Source organism: Salvelinus fontinalis, chromosome 4 (assembly GCF_029448725.1).
Source record: "Salvelinus fontinalis isolate EN_2023a chromosome 4, ASM2944872v1, whole genome shotgun sequence".
Taxonomy (NCBI): Eukaryota; Metazoa; Chordata; class Actinopteri; order Salmoniformes; family Salmonidae; genus Salvelinus; species Salvelinus fontinalis.
The window spans coordinates 56,597,161-56,611,193 of NC_074668.1; the positions used below are offsets into that span (position 1 = coordinate 56,597,161).

General features: G+C 41.9%; 1 protein-coding gene across 1 annotated transcript in view; it reads right to left on the minus strand.

The window, feature by feature from the left end:
- Positions 1–2,199, minus strand: part of LOC129854024 (SH3 and multiple ankyrin repeat domains protein 2-like) — a 271,897-nt gene extending 269,698 nt beyond the window's left edge. The window contains exon 1 of the mRNA XM_055920631.1: positions 1,960–2,199. The gene's annotated coding sequence lies outside the window, so the exon portion shown is untranslated. The remainder of the gene's footprint in view (positions 1–1,959) is intronic.
- Between the last annotated feature and the right edge of the window lie 11,834 nt (positions 2,200–14,033).

Consider the following 14,033-nt stretch of genomic DNA (forward strand, 5'->3'; position numbering starts at 1 on the left):
GAGGGATGGGCCTGGAGAAATGTAACCACTCAGATTAATAGACAGAGCTATGGATGCAAGACTGACCATGCATGATCTAAAAAATTTTTTTTATCATTTATAAGTCCAAAAATGGATGTAGCAACTACAGATTGCCACTTTAAGTCTATCTATCAAAAGTGTGCTAGTTTGAGCATGTGTCCATGTGAGCAGGCCTATGGATTAATTTATTTTATTAGCATGAATTAGATTGAGCAATAAAAGCCCCACTTTTATTCCATAGGCTGGGATCCGCACTATGCAGCTGTTGCAAGAGCGCATCTTTCACTGGCTGTCCACTGGTTTCAAAAACAATGATTGACAGGCAGCTTAAACTTCTTGAAAATCAACCATTATTGGGTTCAAATACACAAACATCCACAACAAGGCGCAAATAGCTAAATGAGAGAGCAGCAGTGTGATTCACATCAACGCGCTGTGTAGATATCAATAATAAGTGATATCTGTATCGCCGTAGACTACACCAATGCTGTCATCCTTACCTCCAAGCGTTGGATGATCTTTGGATGCCGACAGCAGTCGCACCATTGGAAGACATAGCTTGGACTGTAGCCTACAAAAGCCTATTCTTGCTCTTTTCCCGCGATTGATCAAACACATTTGGTGTTATCATAATGGTCTCTGACTTGTGGTCAGACTCGCTCAGGTGGAACAAACTTAAACTTGCTCCTTTTTTCAATGCTGATTTGAATGTCATTGAGAAACAGAAGTGTCAAATACTTATTTTTATTTTTTTTCGCAAACATCCTTTCTGAATTTAAAAGTAATCCAAGAAGTAATCAAATTTTTCAAAAGTATCTGTTATCTGATTACAATATATTTGCTGGTAACGTAACAGATTAGTTAGAATTGTTGTAATCCCTTACATGTAATAGATTACAGTTACTTACCAACCCTGATTCATGGTTGGATCAGAATCGACGTTATAATCATTGGCCAGTACGGAGAACTAAATAAAACCACAAGTCCAAATCCCTATCTACATCCATGGCTAATTTAGAAAAGGGACAATTTTATCTAGCTAGCTAGCCACCGGAGGACAACAACACAACGAGAAACAAATCAATTTTTTTTGTCAATGATGTATGCTCCAAATTGGATTTCATAGGAGTGACACCAAAATCCAAGCTGGCTTCCCTTTGACTCTTCTTTTTTGGTGCGCCAAGACCATTCACAGTTGAGCTCGCTCAGTTTCTCTCAATGCTGATTGGCAAATGTTTTGTACTTTTTTCATCAAGGGAGGCCAAATGCTCACTGGTTTCCCTTGCCTTCAATGCTATGGCAGCAACAATGTTATACTCGTTTGAACCAGACAGCATCAGATAGATGGCCTACACATAGAAAGGCAGAGGGGTTTCGCTCGCCTGGATGCTTTCTCCAGTGATATACATTCAGCCTCTTGTGAATTGAAGGGAAATGATGAAACACAGAGGAAAGATACATTATTTTATGTATTTTAGTTTTTTCTTGGTCAAATTTTTTGTGAAGCCTGGCTTCCCTTGGCATCCATGAATACACGCCTGTGTGTGTGTGTGTGTGTGTGTATCACTGTCAAAGTTACATACAGGGAGAGAATGAATTGTGAATAGGACTTATGACTGAAAATATGCTGCAAGTGCACCCTGTCTCAGAATCAACCTCTGAATAAACAGTGCATTCCCGTTGCCTAATTAACTCGAAATGGTTAACATTTAACATGCAAAAACTAGGCTACGTCAAGATGACAAATGCCTATTGCCTACCCCGTTACTTCTCCATTAGACAATCTCTCATTATCCCAACCAGCCGGCCCTGTTGGTGCCTGTTGGGCTTTTACTCCATACCCGCGACGTATAACTGGAGAACAAACAGTGAGTGCTCGGTGTTTACCGAAAGAGATAGGCTCAACTTTAAAAAAGTAAACAAACAAAAGAGACTTACCCTGAAGGTTTTACCCAGTCCTTTAAGGAACAATGTTTTATTCCGTTTCACCTCCGCCCAAAATCCTCAATACTGGCGGGGAAACTTCCTGTCAAAGTCGGTGTTGCTCTGTGGACGTTGGCTGAGGTGAGGAGGAGGATGAAGGGACAGGAGTGTTCGAGCTCCCGGAGAGGAACTCTGAAGCGTGATGTAATTTAATAGGCGGCGACAGACACCAAGCGCTGCTTTTACGCTCAGCTCTCGCGCGCTTGGCAAGCTGATGAGGATAGGTAGGCACCTAAAGCGAAAGAGAGCGAGAGACTGGAGAGAGAGATAATTCGATAAAGGAACGTGCACCTGACAACCGGTATAATGTTCATGTTGGCAGACGCGGTATCTGATACCTCCTGTCAGGCATAGGTGTCTTCTACAGTAGCCACCTATAACGACACAGTAGCGGCAGTTAACAGTTCATTGGTCATTCTGCCATCTGCATTGGCCGTGCAGCATTAACGGTGATACGGCCTCTGCAGAAGTCAGGGCATTCATACTTCTCTCGCTTCATAGGGCAGTTGTCATGGAAGAGTTTAGCTGTGTTCGAATATCCATACTAACATACTGTATACTACATACTGAATGACTATATACTACATATGTGTCCTGTATATATATATATTTACACCTTTCTTCGCATATCTTTTATATATTTTATTATCCAAGAACTCAACTACAAAAAGCTTTCCTGCAACCCGCCTCACCAATTACAGGGAAAAAAAGTATTATTTACCTCAAATCTGAAAATTCACAATTGAAGCTAGCCAGAAGCTAGCCAGAAGCTAACCAGAAGCTAGCCAGAAGCTAACCTGAATCTACCCAGAAGTTTGCCGGTTTACTGGCTAACGTTAGTATTTCAGCTACCCACGTGGTGGTCATCAGCTATTCCTTTAACTCGATAATCTATCGGCACTTTTGTACAACGCGACTCAGACCAGAACATACCGGACCTATTTTTCTCAATATCCCCGGATTTCAACCGCAAGCTCTGGACATTTACATCTTGATTTCGCAGCTAGCTAGCTGCAAACCGTGTGACTATTGGCTTACGTCGATCCCGGAGCAAACTTAAATTATTCCGGGGCTAGCCTGCTGAAGAGTTCCATCAGCCATTCCTGGGCTACAATCACCTATCCGGACCCGTTTTTTTTTTTACTACTAATGCGGAGCCCCACCCGGCCTTCACGACTGACTACTGACGTTATCTGCCCGAGGGAGTTATCCAACTGGCACCTCCGTCGCGACGGTCACTATATCTATTTTGCTAATTGGATTGATCCCCTCTACCACACGGAACCCCACTAATCTACCGACGGAAACGCACGAGGTGACTAAAAATAGACCTCCATCCTATGCTATCTTGCTACCGATAGCCAGCTACCCGGCCAGCTATCTGGATCGCCGTGACCCCAACCAACCTCTACTCACTGGACCCTTATGATCACTCGATTAAGCATGCCTCTCCTTGATGTAAATATGCCTTGTCCATTGCTGTTCTGGTTAGTGTTTATTGGCTTATTTCACTGTAGAGTCTCTAGCCCTGCTCACTATACCATATCCAACCTTTCAGTTCCACCACCCACATATGCGATGACATCACCTGGTTTCAATGATGTTTCTAGAGACAATATCTCTCTCATCATCACTCAACACCTAGGTTTACCTCCACTGTATTCACATCCTACCATACCTGTGTCTGTACATTATTCCTTGAAGCTATTTTATCGCCCCCAGAAACTTCCTTTTACTCTGTTCTAGATGTTCTAGACGACCAATTCTCATAGCTTTTAGCCGTACCCTTATCCTACTCCTCCTCTGTTCCTCTGGTGATGTAGAGGTGAATCCAGGCCCTGCAGTACCTAGCTCCACCCCTATTCCCCAGGCGCTCTCTTTTGATGACTTCTGTAACCGTAATAGCCTTGGTTTCATGCATGTTAACATTAGAAGCCTCCTCCCTAAGTTTGTTTTGTTCACTGCTTTAGCACACTCTGCCAACCCAGATGTTTTAGCCGTGTCTGAATCCGGGCTTAGGAAGACCACCAAAAATTCTGACATTTTCATCCCTAACTACAAGATTTTCAGACAAGATAGAACGGCCAAAGGGGGCGGTGTTGCAATCTACTGCAAAGATTGCATGCAGAGTTCTTTTTTACTATCCAGGTCTGTTCCCAAACAATTTGAACTTCTACTTTTAAAAATCCACCTCTAAAAACAAGTCTCTCACCGTTGCTATAGACCACCCTCTGCCCCCAGCTGTGCTCTGGACACCATATGTGAACTGATTGCCCCCCATCTATCTTCAGAGCTCGTGCTGCTAGGCGACCTAAATTGGAACATGCTTAACACCCCAGCCATCCTACAATCTAAGCTTGATGCCCTCAATCTCACACAAATTATCAAGGAACCGACCAGGTACCACCCCAATTCCGTAAACACAGGTACCCTCATAGATATCATCCTAACCAACTTGCCCTCCAAATACACCTCTGCTGTTTTCAACCAAGATCTCAGCGATCACTGCCTCATTGCCTGCATCCGTAATGGGTCAGCAGTCAAGCGACCTCCACTCATCACTGTCAAGCGCTCCCTGAAACACTTCAGCGAGCAGGCCTTTCTAATCGACCTGGCCGAGGTATCCTGGAAGGATATTTATCTCATCCCGTCAGTAGAGGATGCCTGGATATTTAAAAAAAATGCCTTCCTCACCATCTTGAATAAGCATACCCCATTCAAGAACAGATAGATGTTCCAGGAACAGATATAGCCCTTGGTTCTCTCCTGACCTGACTGCCCTTAACCAACAGAAAAACATCCTATGGCGTTCTGCATTAGCATCGAATAGCCCCCGTGATATGCAACTTTTCAGGGAAGCTAGAAACCAATATACACAGGCAGTTAGAAAAGCCAAGGCTAGCTTTTTCAAGCAGAAATTTGCTTCCTGCAACACAAACTCAAAAAAGTTCTGGGACACTAAAGTCCATGGAGAATAAGAACACCTCCTCCCAGCTTCCAACTGCACTGAAGATAGGAAACACTGTCACCACCGACAAATCCACTATAATTGAGAATTTCAATAAGCATTTTTCTACGACTGGCCATGCTTTCCACCTGGCTACCCCTACCCCGGTCAACAGCACTGCCCTCCCCTCTGCTACTCGCCCACGCCTTCCCCATTTCTCTTTCTCCCAAATACAGTCAGCTGATGTTCTGAAAGAGCTGCAAAATCTGGACCCTTACAAATCAGCCGGGCTAGATAATCTGGACCCTTTCTTTCTAAAACTATCTGCTGAAAATGTTGCCACCCCTATTACTAGCCTTTTCAACCTCTCGTGTCGTCTGAGATTCCCAAAGATTGGAAAGCAGCTGCGGTTATCCCCCTCTTCAAAGGGGGACACACTCTTGACCCAAACAGCTACAGACCTATATCTATCCTACCCTGCCTTTCTAACGTCTTCGAAAGCCAAGTCAACAAACAGATTACCGACCATTTCAAATCCCACCATACCTTCTCCGCTATGCAATCTGGTTTCAGAGCTGGTCATGGGTGCACCTCAGCCACGCTCAAGGTCATAACGATATCTTAACCGCCATCGATAGGAAACAGTACTGTGCAGCCCTATTCATTGACCTGGCCAAGGCTTTTGACTCTGTCAATCACCACATCCTCATCGGCAGACTCGACAGCCTTGGTTTCTCTAATGATTGCCTCGCCTGGTTCACCAACTACTTCTCTGATCGAGTTCAGTGTGTCAAATCGGAGGGTCTGTTGTCCGGACCTCTGGCAGTCTCTATGGGGGTGCCACAGGGTTCAATTATTGGACCGACTCTTCTCTGTATACATCAATGATGTCGCTCTTGCTGCTGGTGAGTCTCTGATCCACCTCTACGCAGACGACACTATTCTGTATACTTCTGGGCCTTCTTTTGACACTGTGTTAACAACCCTCCAGGCGAGCTTCAATACCATACAACTCTCCTTCCGTGGCCTCCAATTGCTCTTAAATACAAGTAAAACTAAATGCATGCTCTTCAACCGATCGCTGCCTGCTCCTGCCCGCCTGTCCAACATCACTACTCTGGACGGCTCTGACTTAGAATATGTGGACAACTACAAATACCTAGGTGTCTGGTTAGACTGTAAACTCTCCTTCCAGACTCACATCAAACATCTCCAATCCAAAGTTAAATCTAGAATTGGCTTCCTATTCCGCAACAAAGCATCCTTCACTCATGCTGCCAAACATACCCTTGTAAAATTGACCATCCTACCAATCCTCAACTTCGGTGATGTCATTTACAAAATAGCCTCCAAAACCCTACTCAATAAATTGGATGCAGTCTTTCACAGTGCCATCCGTTTTGTCACCAAAGCCCCATATACTACCCACCACTGCGACCTGTACACTCTCGTTGGCTGGCCCTCGCTTCATACTCGTCGCCAAATCCACTGGCTCCAGGTCATCTACAAGTCTTTGCTAGGTAAAGTCCCCCCTTCTCAGCTCACTGGTCACCAAAGCAGCACCCACCTATAGCATCACCCCCAAAGCCAATTCCTCCTTTGGTCACCTTTCCTTCCAGTTCCCTGCTGCCAATGACTGGAACGAACTGCAAAAAAAAAAAAAACTGAAGCTGGAGACATATCTCCCTCACTAGCTTTAAGCACCAGCTGTCAGAGCAACTCACAGATCACTGCACCTGTACATAGCCCATCCAACTACCTCATCCCCTTACTGTATTTATTTATTTATCTTGCTCCTTTGTACCCCAGTATCTCTACTTGCAGATTCATCTTCTGCACATCAATCACTCCAGTGTTTAATTGGTATTGTAATTTCTTCACCACCATGGCCTATTTATTGCCTTACCTCCCTTATCTTACCTCATTTGCACACACTGTATATAGACTTTTTCTACTATATTATTGATTTGTATGTTTGTTTATTCCATGTGTAACTGTGTTGTTGTATGTGTTGAACTGTTTTGCTTTATCTAGGCCAGGTCGCAGTTGTAAATGAGAACTTGTTCTCAACTAGCCTACCTAGTTAAATAAATGTGAAAAAAAAAATAATAAACGTTTACTGACACTGGCCATATTCAACGGGTGTTGAGCATTCGTAAATTCAGTTATTCTGCACTCTGGTACACTCAGACGAGAGTGCTCTGAAATCGGAGTAGAGTGAATTTACGAAAGCACCCGAATGTCCATTGAGAACGCACAACGACTATACCATTTAGCTAAGAATGACTGGAATAATCAAGTTGGGTTGTTAGATAGCATATAGTTAATATACTGGCAAGTTTGATGTATTAGTAGCCAACTAACGTTAGGTAGCTAGCTAACATAGCATATCATTACAGGCGTGTGTAACGGTATGTGGTTCGTAAGGATAGCGTAGCTAACAAATTGTCAGCCAACATAAAGTGTAAGGTAACTTATTTGAAAAGTCATTACTTTATTACATTGCTCAACATTTTCTCAACATTTGTCATAATTAGTTAAAGCAATGATTTTGTATCCGCTCTCGTTCGACTGCATACTTTCCCCCATATTCTTCAAATCTGAAGACGATGTGAAGCCATGCCAATTTTCAGAAGAATTATAGGCCCTAAAAGGCCCTAAATTATAGGCCCTAAAAGCACAGAGATAGTGTCCACTGTTTGTATATTTCGTATTTTGGCAAATGTAGTATGACATCCTGGAGCTTTTGACATACTAACATACTATCACCAATAAGCATTTTATGTCACAAATAGTATGGTTAGTGCGGTTAGTATCAGTATACGAACACAGCTACCATCATGCCCCCACCTACCATCAACCAATCATCTCAATGCAGAGCTATACTGAGCCCTCCGAATTATTCCAACATTTGAGAGGCGCACGGTGATGTGGTATAGAGCTCAATGTGGCCTCTGCGTGCCTCATGAGGCTCTGCAATTGCGTCACACCATCTATACGACGCCTCCGACCACATTTATCGGAGCAAGCATGAATTGGCTCTTATATAGTGATGTAGAGTGGACTAGATAACGTTGTTACATTACATTGGGTCTATCTGTAAGACTGCCTATTCATATGTGCCTAACAGATGTCTAACTGATGTCATAGGGTATGTTATATGTCCATATTCAATATTTGCACTGTATGACTGACATGTACACTAACCTGCAGTAGCCAACATGTAAATGTGAATGTATATAGTACTGCATATGTCTAAATGCAACATTTTCAACATGTAGTAGATGTAAATGTGAATGTATATTGTAGGTTATATGTCTACAATAACCATTTTCAACATGCAGTTGATGTTATTGGACACAGAGGTCCTATGAAATGATGATATGTCATTCGATATGTAAGTATATGTTATTGGACATAGACTGTGGGATACCCCTCCCATTGAGGGCGGCGTGTCAAAGTGTCTTCGGGAGTGATGCTCCCACCGTTCCCATCTGTTAACTCTCCTCAGGCAGAAGGACCAATCTAAGAAAGTATTTCTCTCCACACACACAAACTTGTCTGGAAGGTGCATTTTCACACTCGTATAGATACAACTCACTATAACAGAGAAACACAGTCCCTTTGCTCTCATCTTGTCCAGCGGTCACAGTTAACATGTGGGACGACAAGACGTATGTGTGTTTCTTCCTTTCCAAGATGTGATCTCCCCACCCCCAGTCACCCATTCCATAAACAGTTTGGACCGATTTCTGCAAAATGAATGGCCATCATCACCATGGAAACCAGCAGCCTATACACTGAAATTGGATGTAAAACATGGCAGTGAAAAAGTGATATCCAGCAAAAACTCCCAACACCACCCTTTGCACTTATTCCACTTGTCCAGCAAACCAGGGGATGTCACCCATCATACATCCCAGTTCGAGTCATTGGGTCCTGGGATACAGGGAGCAGTGCAAAACCCCAACATCACAGTTTGTGTATAGGTTTGTCTACCCAAGAACAAACTGGGACCTGTTATGTGTTTTCTATTCTGTTGTTTTCAGTGGGAAGCCCTTGAATAATTGACTGCTCTAGGTATTGCTTTGTTGAGTTCACTAACTGGCATTGATCATGCCTGGTTTGTTGTGCCACCACTCTGTTGCAGCACCATTTCCTCACCAATGTTATTATGGCTTGGCTGTATCAAAATAGGTCTGATCAATGGACAAAATGTCACATTTTATATGAGGTGGTTTAGTTACATAACAGTTGGGAAGTGTTATTGAGCACTATTAAGAGTGGGGAAGGAGAGAGGAAGAAAGATAGAAAAAGGGAGACTCCTGACCACAGCGAGGGTGCAGGGGAGTCTCACCATGACAACCAGGGGGGGGGGAATCTGAGTGCAAACATTGGTCGGATCAACTACTAAGATTTGGAGAATATCAAAACAAACTTGTTTTAAACACCAAGAAAACCAAAGTTATGTTGGTCTGTTCCACTAGGAAAAGGCCAAAACAGCATGGGATACAATTAAGTATGGGAGGAGTACAAAATGAAGAAGTGGCAGAAACCAAACTATTGAAAGTGCAGCTAGACAACTGCTTATCATGGTCGTCTCAAATAACTAACGTATGTAAAAAAAATATTAAAACAGCATGCATAATCAGAAGGATAGCAAAATATTTACCAGGAAAAATTATTCAGCAAATAACACAAGCATTAATTGAGAGTCAGGTGAACTACTGTTCTGTGGTCTGGGGAAATGCATCATCAAGTGAAGTTAGGAGGCTGCAGAATGCACAGAACAAAGCAGCAAGGATTGTTTTAAGGTGGAGATATGGTTCTTCTGTTGCAGTCATGCGCAATGTTCTTGGTTGGTAATCAATTGACAAGATAAATGAAAAAAACATGCTTATTTTATTTCATAATATACATAATTTAAAACAGCCAAGTTCTATTCACAACGGTATTCAGTTGGTAAGAGACAGACATTCCGTAAATACTAGGAATAGATTGTCCACCATCTATGCGTTATCCAGACAGAAAAGAGAAATAGGCAAAAGAACATTTCGATTGAGAGCAATAAAGAATGGAATAAATTAACTGAGCAAATCAGAAACCTTTCAATATATACATTTAAACATTCTTTTAAAACAATTTAAATAGAAATGTTGTGGGACTATAGTAGATGAAGAATCAATATTTTTTTAATTTAGTATTTATTGGGTCATTATGTTAGTATATTATGTATGTTTGTAATAGTGTGTTATGTGAAAATGTGTTCGTATTATAAATTGTATTTTAATGTTTAAGGACTCTTGGAAGATTAGTCCAAATGGGGACTAAAAGAGATCCAAATAAAATCATAATATACAGAGCACTGTTTCACAAATCAACATTCTACTATTATTCAAAGTTCTATCCAAAGGTGTGAGAAGAGTTAAAACACCAGTTACTGTAAATAACGTAGTAAGTTGCAACTTTGATACATGTGGATAGAATGTCATTTTTATATGAAAATGCTGTTCCAGTAAAGACAATTAGAATAGCCTATGGGTTACAACAAGCTTCACTTCATTGATCTACGTGTGTGTGCGCGTCTGGGTGGAGTGGGAATTCTGGAGCAGCATACACCTCTTGGTAACATGATATCCTCGCCGGTACTACTTCCATTCGCAAGGGGGCGACAGCCATTTTTTTAAGTCCCCCCCCCCCATTTGGTAAAAACATAGCAGAGTTGCTTTCACTTGCTAGTAGTAACTAGCCCCCAGTGTCCGGTCTGGGGCTTGAAGTCATGAGCTCTGCTGGTCGGCTACTGCATAGCAACCTACCAGTGCCAAAAGCCCTGATCTGGCCTAGAGAACTGAACACAAATATCAACGCAACATGTAAAGTGTTGGTCTCATGTTTCATGAGCTGAAATAAAAGATCCGAATTGTTCCATACGTGCAAAAACATATTTCTCTCAAATGTTGAGCACAAATTTGTTTATATCCCTGTTAGTGAGCATTTCTCCTTTGCCAAGATAATCCATCCATCTGGCAGGTGTGGCATATCAAGAAGCTGATTAAATAGCATGATCATTACACAGGTGCATCTTGTGCTGGGGACAATAAAAGGCCACTATAAAATGTGCAGTTTGTCTCAGGTTTTGAAGGAGCTTACAATTGGCATGCTGACTGCAGGAATGTCCACCAGAGCTATTGCAAGATAAGTATATGTTAATTTCTCTACCATAAGCCACCTCCAACATCATTTCAGAGAATTTGGCAGTACGTCCAACCGGCCTCACAACCGAAAGCGTATTTCAGTGCCTGACAATATCCAGCAACTTCGCACAGCCATTGAAGAGGAGTGGGACAACATTCCTCAGGTCACAATCAATAGCCTGATCAACTCTATGCGAAGGAGATGTGTCGCGCTTCATCATGCAAATGGTGGTCCCACCAGATACTGACTGGTTTTCTGATCCATGCCACTACGTTTAAAAAAAAAAAAAAAAGATATGTGACCAAAAGATGCATATCTGTTCCCATTCATTTGAAATCCATCGATTAGGGCCTAATACATTTTTTTTTTTCAATTGACTGATTTCCTTATATGAACTGTAAATTACGATTGCCAGAATGGCCAAACAAAAAAATGTTTAGGCGGCTGTTTTGGGCTCTAACTTTAGTTTATTATGATCAAGTTCCATCCCCACGGTGAATTATTTTAAAGTTTGTTACACATCTATTTAATTCAATAGTGATCCATTCTGACTACTACATTTGTCATCACACAGGACCACGTGCTGACACAGACAAATATCAGACCGGCAGGCTATGAGGAGGCTCTCAGGCAGGATGAAAACGACTACATCGACCATGATCCTTTGCTAGTTACAGCTACATTCACCATGATCCTTAGCATTTTTTTTGTGCCATTCACCCTTATTCAGCTTTATGGCACACTTAAAATTCTGGCTTCATGTGGCGTCAGGAGTTTTTCATATCAATACGTGGATGACATCAGCGCTATCAATATATACTGGTTTAAAGTCTATGGCAGTATCTAGCTAGCAGCCTGGCTATCTGGTTTTAGCCTGGCAAAAACATAACACGCTAGCTAGCCTTTTTAGCTTCCCACATATCCATGTGACATAATCAGATTAATAATAAATAATATGCCCTACCTAATATTTTTACAGTTGCCGGTGTAACCTAAGACATTATCCCAGTTGGATTGCTGCTTGTGTATTCATTCCCATATCAGCTAAAAATAGAACATCCTCATGTTTTAGTCATGGAGAAAAAAGCACATGGCTAGCTAGTGGGCAGGTTCTACCATTTCACAATAGGTTGTAATCACTAGTTTTTACTTCTAAACAAAATAGCTTTTTGAGTGGGTTCTTCGTTTACTGTTTGAACAGTCCCTGAGATTATATTTGGTTATCAAAGCAAATTATATAGATCATATCAAGGAACCAAGCGACAACATTGCCCCCACGGCTGTGGAAGGAATGATGAGGCATGTCTTTTCAGGTAGTAAAAAAGTATGTTGAATGCCAGAGTCTATTATAAGGAGCCACCCTCTTAGTGACGAAAAAAGACATTACAACACTTTGCTACGCTCCGAATCTTGCGTCTCCGTAGAACTTTTAGTAAGCTTTAGGATCCCCACCCAGCATTGTTGTTCTTTAGCCAACCCCCTTATTAAACTGCTGATTAAATGAGTTTGACTGGGCAGCTAACAGCCACGTAAATAAACAATTAAAACTAGGAATGCAAGATGAATTGCTGGCCATAAGCTAATTCGACATCATTTGAGTCAATTGGAGGTGTACCTGTGGATGTATTTCAAGACCTACATTCAAACTCAGTGCCTCTTTGCTTGACATCATGGCAAAATCAAAAGAAATCAGCCAAGACCTCAGAAAAAAAATAGTAGACCTTCACAAGCCTGGTTCATCCTTGGGAGCAATTTCCAAATGCCTGAAGGTACAACGTTCATCTGTACAAACAATAGTACGCAAGTATAAACACCATGGGACCACGCAGCCGTCATACCGCTCAGTTAATGAGACGTGTTCTGTCTCCTATAGATGATCGTACTTGTGCGAAAAGTGCAAATCAATCCCAGAACAACAGCAAAGGACCTTGTGAAGATGCTGGAGGAAACAGGTACAAAGGTTTCTATATCCACAGTAAAACGAGTCCTATATTGACATAACCTGAAAGGCCGCTCAGTAAGGAAGAAAAATTGCTCCAAAACCGCCATAAAAAAGCCAGACTACGTTTTGCAACTGCACATGGGGACAAAGATCATTCTTTTTGTCGAAATGTGCTCTGGTCTGATGATGGACAACAAAGTCAAGGTATTGGAGTGGCCATAACAAAGCCCTGACCTCAATCCCATAGAAAATGTGTGGGCAGAACTGAAAAAGCATGTGCGAGCAAGGAGGCTTCCAAACCTGACTCAGTTACACCAGCTCTGTCAGGAGGAATGGGCCAAAATTCACCCAACTTACTGTGGGAAGCTTGTGGAAGGCTACCCGAAACGTTTGACCCAAGTTAAACAATTTAAAGGCAATGCTACCAAATACTAATTGAGTGTATGTAAACTTATGACGCACTGGGAAAGTGAAGAAAGAAATAAAAGCTGAAATAAATCATTCTCTACTATTATTCTGACATTTCACATTCTCAACATAAAGTGGTGATCCTAACTGACCTAAAACAGGGATTATTAGGATTAAATGTCAGGAATTGTGAAAAACTGAATTTAAATGTATTTGGCTAAGGTGTATGTAAACTTCCGACTTCAACTGGACAACACAACAAACGGGAGAATCTGTCAGTCGCGCTAGTCATCTTACTTATTGCTATAGCCAGGCCAAGCAATCCGAAGAACAACTGTTTGTCATTAGAAAACTTAGGAGATTCATGCAAACCTTAGCACACAATGTCCAGGGGGTGAGCATACTCAACCACTAAGGGACAGTTTAGTACAACGTAAGACAGTCTCCTGTTCAACTTGTTTTTAAGCAGTGTGAATCGTTCCTGTTTACACCGAGGTGAAGAGTGGAATATTTGAAGGAATGCATCTGAACTTATCA